This window comes from Anser brachyrhynchus (genome assembly GCF_964034855.1).
Source record: "Anser brachyrhynchus genome assembly, chromosome: 16".
Classification (NCBI taxonomy): Eukaryota; Metazoa; Chordata; class Aves; order Anseriformes; family Anatidae; genus Anser; species Anser brachyrhynchus.
Window position 1 is genome coordinate 3,836,889 of NC_137734.1, and position 6,930 is coordinate 3,843,818.

The 6,930-nt window shown below is 48.6% G+C and overlaps 1 protein-coding gene and 1 long non-coding RNA gene across 4 annotated transcripts in view; one reads left to right on the forward strand and one right to left on the reverse strand.

The window, feature by feature from the left end:
- OSBPL2 (oxysterol binding protein like 2) overlaps window positions 1–5,341 on the reverse strand; it is a 36,436-nt gene extending 31,095 nt beyond the window's left edge. Inside the window, exons 1-2 of one of the 3 annotated variants that reach the window (XM_080558235.1) lie at window positions 5,272–5,341; window positions 4,349–4,445 (exon numbers count right to left, since the gene is read on the reverse strand). The gene's annotated coding sequence lies outside the window, so the exon portion shown is untranslated. Of the gene's footprint in view, window positions 1–4,131; window positions 4,155–4,348; window positions 4,817–5,271 lie in introns of those variants that run through there. The other 2 variants (XM_080558236.1, XM_080558239.1) reach the window with 2 other exon arrangements.
- Window positions 5,342–6,036: 695 nt separating this feature from the next.
- LOC308178963 lies at window positions 6,037–6,745 on the forward strand. Its single transcript, XR_013940068.1, has 2 exons — window positions 6,037–6,161; window positions 6,326–6,745. It is a non-coding gene; the product is annotated as an uncharacterized lncRNA (long non-coding RNA).
- The last annotated feature ends 185 nt before the right edge of the window (window positions 6,746–6,930 follow it).

Sequence of the window (6,930 nt, forward strand, 5' to 3'; positions counted from 1 at the left end):
ATTTTTGTAAATGCTCTGGCTTTTAACACAGCATTAATATTTGAGACACTTGGGTGCAGAGCTCTTTGGAGCTTGTAGTCTTCTCTTGGAAAACAGGTCACTGTTCACAACGCTAAAATATCCTAAAATTCTATTTTACACGCCTTCCCTACCCACGATGCATGATGCTAGACTTGATGGTGACTGATACACCAGCTCATTTCCAGCCATGCTGTTAAAAAAACAGTAATTCAAAACTGCCTTGTAGAACTAGTTGCTCCTTACTAGGTTCCTGAAGGATTTATCTGACTTGAAACAGGGACGAGGTGGGAAGCAATCGATAACTCCAAGCACAGTGGCTTTTTTGGTACATCTAACTTTGTCAATAGATACACAATCAACCATTTATGAACTATTTATCTTTGAAGCAAAACTTACTGGGAAGACAAAATTAAGTGTGCTTCAATATTTTTCATCATACTGTAACCACCCCTGTAAAGTGACCCTTGAAATTTAAGGATATGAAGGCAGTTATGGCATATAAGATCACCAGAGAAAAGAAAAGCCCGTTACAGCTCGGTTTATAGGTCCTCCTACTCAACGGCGCTTTTTAAGCTTTGTCTCCGCGGACCCGTTCTCTCCAAGCAGGCAGAGTTTTGCATTTATTCTCTGCTGGGTACTGTACTACTTCTCTACTTACAAATCATGTTCAGGAGCCTGTGAAAAATTATGATAGTGATCATACTGTAAATAAAGCAGGACTACACAGCCGACTAACCGAGTGCAAAGCCCCACAATGGAAGCAACTGTATTTTAATGCCTACCAACCATTCCTCACGGAAATTCTGCAGCACCAGCTCATACAAACAGCTCACAGAAACGTTCCTGTGACGACAGCAGACCGTTTCTTAAGGAGTTTTAAGATTATACCAGACATTCACAAGTTTTAGAAAGTAAGGGTGTTACTTCTCTAACTGTCAAGGGTTGCTTTATTTAAAAAAAAAAAAAAAAAAGGAAAAAAAAGCTAAGATTTGACTTCACAAGCCAGGATACGTATCTCTGTTTAGTGTTTTAATAAAAATTCCACCTAGTTGTCTGCTTGGTAGCATTAATCCTCTTTGATAATAAGAACGCTGTACAGCACTATGTTTAAGGCCATATATATAAGGCCATGTGTATAGAGTTATTTGCACCTTTATATTTAGATAGCATTGTTTATTATTATTAAACCACAAGACTCAATAGCTTTTCTGCTGTTGTGCAAAGCCTAGGAAGAACACACGCACCGGCAGAAGAGCACAGCTTCTTCCCCAAGTTCCAGCTGTCCTGCAAACAACCACGCTTGGTGAGCTAACTCCTCAGCAGCCTCACCACGTACAAGATTTTTAATTGGGAGTTACTGAAAGGACCCTTGCTTTCACTTGCTCGCACGCCGCAGGGAACAAAGCCTGCGCTGGCCTCTGCCACCTACGTGCCCCCAGCTGGGGAGGTCTGAAGCGAGTGACGCGAAGCACAGAGACATCTCGGGGTTCACACGCCTCCCGCCGTTAGTCCTTCCGTAGGATAATTAGTTTTGAACTATCATGAGAACCGAAATACAATGAGGTGTGTTGACGGGTTCTTTTGGGAGCCCTAAAAACTGACCTAGAAGAGTTAAAGCAATGCTGGTGAAAATACAACCAAGTTATCAGCTCATGAACGCGCGCTTCCAGACTGTGCCACGAGCATGGAAACTCCTCAAAGGTTTGTCACATCCCAACAGCCCCAACCTCATCCCATCCGCAGCTGAACTGCAGAGCAAAGGAACTGAGCCCAGAGAGGAGTCCCACAGACCTGGGGTTCCATTAAACCAACGCTAAGCAGGGATATTACAAACCCAACAGGTTTGGGACTATCAAACCAAGAGGGCCAAGATTAAAAGGCCCAGACGCATTCCCGCAGCTGCAGGAACGATTCACCCCTTGTGCCCGCTCCCGTCAGATTTACAAACACTGACGGGAGGAAAACGCTGCCCAGCCTCCTGCGTTTCCTGAATGGATGGCAGTTGTAACGCACCGAAATCCGTCTGATTAGATTATGCGCATAACAACGTATACCGAAATAATCTAAGGATCCGTCTAGACAAGCAAATGAATTTCCAACCGTATAAAAAAAAGCAAATTTAAGTAAGCTGGGCCTATTCTTGTACCCTACTGATCCTGAAAATTAAGCCATTATCTTTGTGCACCGAACCTACAGTACGTTTTTGAGGAGCATAACTGCAAGCACCAATAAGCCGCGTTTGACACATTCTAATTGCTCGCTGCTTTCACGCAACGAGGCTCTAAGCCTACAGAGTAAATAATTACATCATCATCTGTTCTTCTCACAATAAGCTGTTAAGAATTAGAGGTCTGAGATACCGTATTTTTTAATGCCAAATTCTATAGTGGCCTATTAAAAACAAAAACCACATAAAAGAATCAATATAATATATAACCTCCTTTTTTTTTTTGCCACAGGAAGCCTATCAAAGCCCTGTATCTTCCAAAGCAGGAGATAAAAAGTGGCCAGCTTTCTCAGGGCCGCCACTTCCCGATTTATTCCGCTAGACGAAGATGCCCCTGTGATCAGCCGTACATTCAAACTCAGCAAAAACATTCGAGATGAGCACCCCTTATTTAACACATTCTCTCTGCATGCCTGATTTTGTGCATTGCTTTCAAGAACATGTAAGAGAAATCATTTCAGGTATTTCGCAGAAAACAGACCGACCAGTAAGCACAACAGTGTCAAGGACACACATTTCTCTCCAGGTATCTTCGTGGCTCAGGCAACAACACTGAGTGAATGACTACAAAAAAGCCAGCTGGTAAATGGAAGCCCTAGCTATCGAGCAGTATGATGCAACACTGCACGGCTCAAGACCGAGCTACTTCAGACGCCAGAGGTAACGAATTACCTGCCGAAAAACAATCAGCGGACTTGCAAGTGAATCCTGCTTTCAAACACAAAATCATCTGGCTGGCACTACAAATAGCTATGTAAAAACACAGCCTTATCAAAGCGAAAAAGCCTGCCTGGTATGTTTTCCAGCCAACACTAACCTCACAGAGAGCTAAGCTTTCCGCCGTTGTTCTAGGTCAGCATGTGTGGCATTCACACAGTCGGATTCACAAGAAGAAAGGCTGGAAGAATTAACAGTTCCAATGGTACGACCTGCCAGCTTAAGCAAGAACGTATCACGGAAAGCAGTCAGAGTTTTAAAACTGATTTAAAGAAACCACCCAACCCTTAAAAGGGCCGTGACCACACTTACCAAACCAGCTACATTTGCACAGATGTTAGCAAACAAACAACTGCCTGCACCACGCTCAGTTTTCCTTTTTCAGTATCACACCGACTGAACCCTTTAACCTGTCTAGCCTTCAACTACATCCAGGCAGGGTTTATTTAATCATTTCTGTCTTGAACTTTTGTCTCCTGTTTACAACGTTGCATCGGCATGGCTGAAGAGCTCGTTTTTGGAAGAAACAGCCTATTTATTCCTGGACAGCAGCTGTCTCGGTGTCTCCTTTGAGCCCTCCCTGACGTGACAAGTTTGTTACGAGGCACTGCTGTTGGTTCAGGAAAGCAACACTAAGAATCACTCCTGATCTTAACCCAGATTGCCCTCAGCTCTGTCATGTGGTCAGAAATCTGTATGACTTGACAAGTATTTTAAGAAAAGCTATGTTTACAGAAACTGAAAACCCAGGGGATTACTCAGGGATAAGTCTCTGCTCGGAATTTCTTGCCTCCGTGCTAGTTTAGCCAGTTCTCCTACTTCCATCCCACGGCTTTACGTTTGGAAGTTACCCAAGTCACTGCTTCCAGAAATCGCCCTGAGGTTTTAGAAGTCCCGGAGCACACTGGCATGAAGTCTGTACGACGATACAGATGTGGTTGCCCCCAGTAACAAGAAGAATGTGGGGTTACTGAACTTTGGAAAGCTAAGTTGGAATTAAACAAATTTAATTTTTCTCGCACGCATATGTTTGCAAAAAGGAAATGCTACGAGAGGCACATTAATGCCAACCCATGCAGCAGATCCCTGTCTCTTTTTCTTTTTGAAAGTTTAAGTGAAGGCCATGTATTTTAATCGAGAAAATTCACAGTAAACGAAACTACTACCTGCTTGCACTGAGCGTGCTTTGGCCAAATACTTCTGAAGGGAAATGCCAGACTAGGGCAGACAGAAAACAGACAGTGAATGTGAGCACACATCCGAAATTCTGGCCTGCGAGTGCTGCGGAGTGACGAGTGCTTCTGAAAGGAGCCCTGAGTCTAAACATACAGATAGCACAAACAATTAATATCCAAATTAAGTAAGTGGCAACGTAACTTATACCTTTGTTACCATGCAGAAGTTCTGGTGGCATGTTATTTAAACAAAAGCCTCTTTTCCTGCTATTTTTCCCATCTTGCTCGCCTCCCTTTGAGGAGCTCTGTAAGAGAAACATCGAGGTGACCGCAGAGCGACAACCAGACTCCTGCAAGCCCCGACAGCTCCGGCCTTCAGCCGGGGCCTCACGGGCTCCTTGCGGCTCCCGCATCGCGTCAAAGCCGGGCTCAGCGCATTCCCCTCAGGGGCCAGGGCTCAGAGGGCTTCCCGCAGCCACCCGGCTCCGAAAGCAGCCAGGAGAAGGGAAAAAGAAGGAAAGATAAAAAAATAATTTGCTAGGCAGGCCTCGCGGAGCTCCAGTGCCTCGCAGCCCGTGCCGCACGCAGAAAGGCCTGGGCCCGGTCTGTGTCCTGGGCCCTGCCCTGGTCTTGGTCCCTGATCCCCGTCCTGGCCCTCGTCCTTGTCCCCGTTCCCATCCCATCCCTGTCCCCATTCCCGTCCCCGTCCTGCCCCCATCCCCATCCCTATCCCGGGCCCTGTCCCTGTCCCCATTGCCATCCCTGTCCCTGTCCCCGTTCTCACCCTGGTCCTGTCCTGGGCCCTGTCCCCATCCCTGACCCCATTCCTGTCCCTGTCCCTATCCCGGTCCCTGGCCCTGTCCCCGTCCCCATTCCTGCCCCAGTCCCCACTCACGTCCCTGTCCTGGTCCGTGTCCTGCTCCCTGCCCCTGTCCCCGTCCCCGTCCCCGTCCCCGTCCCCGTCCCCCAGCCGGGTCCCTCAGGCTCTGCCCCCGTCCTGCTGAGGCCCCGGCCCACGCAGCCCCATCCCGGCCCCACGCAGCCCCAGGATCCCGCTGAGGCCGTGCTGTCAGGGCGGGCCCCGCCGGCCCCCTCGGCCCCGTCCCGGCCCCGTCCCGGCGCCGCCATTACCTGGCCCCGCGCTCCCCCGCCGCAGCAGCCCCCCCCCCGCCCCGCCCCGCTGACACCCAGGCGGAAGTGCGGCCCTCGCAGCGGCGGAGCGACGTGAGGCTCCGCCAATCGCAAAGCGAGGCCGCGCCCCGCAGTCGCCCGGACGGACGAATCGGTTCCCTCGCCCTCTCGCCAGGGGGCGGGGTGAATGCTAATGAGGCGGAGAACTCCGCCGGCTCGGGCTGCACGGCCGCGGGGGGGGCTGCTGGCCAATGGGGCGGGGTGGGGGGCGGGATATGCAGATGAAGGTGGATACCGTGAGCCCCCGCGGCGCTGAGGGGGTGAACCAGGCGCGTTTAGGGGGGAATGGGGACGTCTCTGCTGAACAAACGAGGATGAAGGTGCTGCAAAGGGTATGGGAGAGTGTTCTCTATGGGATGGCACATTGATGTCCCGTCTGTAGGGAGAGACGAAATCACCACAACTTTAGTAGTACAAAGCCACCTCCTGATTGACCGGTGGAAAAATCAACCCTTCCGGTGCCCCATAGACCGCTGTGGGGGCGCTTAGTCAGTGGGTGGTCACTTCAGTGCTGTGTGCGTTCTGATATTAGTTCGTGCTTTGCGTCAGGGTTTGCCTATAGAATCCAAACTATCCTATACAATTAAGGTTTGCCTGGTTTTATGTGGTAAATTCTATTTAGTCGTGGGGTACAGCACGTCACCCACAGGCCTCAGCATTCAGGCCCTTCGCCCAGCACGGCTGTCCTCTGTGGCCTCGGAGCAGGTCAACGCTCGGCAAAACGGGGCTCGGCAGTCAGAGTTGCGTCACCAGGAGAGCAGCCAGCAGGTGCCTTTGTTTCTCTCCCCTGAACTTGAACCTGTTCATACACAGCCGTTAACTTGAGGCAGGTTTGTAATCGCCCCCTTCGTTTCAGAGGGAGACTTAAGCAGTTGACGTTGTTTGTAAATGTTGATGCAAGTATCAAAACTCTGAGTCAGGAGTTTAAAACGAATTTGATTCATAACATTTCTCTTAGATAACACCTATTCTGCTCTTTTTATTTGCCTTCTAGTTTCTGAATCTGCAAGGAGCTTTGCCTTCACATGCGCTTAAATGTCTTTCATGATCAAAGAGACTCAAAACTCTCATCCTCCCAAATGTCTCCCGCCCTCCCTCTTCATACTTGAAAGCTAACAATCAAACGAATTCTCGCTGGACCCAGCAACCAGGACTTTAAAAGGAAAAGGAAAAAAAATAAAATAAAAAATAAACTAAACAGAATGCGAAGCGTGCACAGAGCGAGGTGCTGCAGATCAGCCAGACGTAACAAGCATCTTTCCTGAGGAGTTAGGAAACCAGTCAGTCTGGACGAATTACGTCTCCTATCACAAAGTCAAAAAGACCCACTGGTAATGGCCCAGGGAAGCCTTGTCCTCACGAGCAGGAAATCATCCTGGACATCAGGAGGAGCAGGCACAAGAGTTAAGAAAAACCAGTCAGGAATGACAAGCTGGAGACTGAACAAGGAACTGGAGGGAGCAAAGGAGGGAGATGAGTCACAGAAATACTTACCCTCAAAATTATCTTTCCCAACAATTGGTACACTTCTGAATGCAAAGCAAATAGAGCATTTTGACTCTTTAGCACAGAGCTTTTTTGTCTGAGGAAGTTACAAAT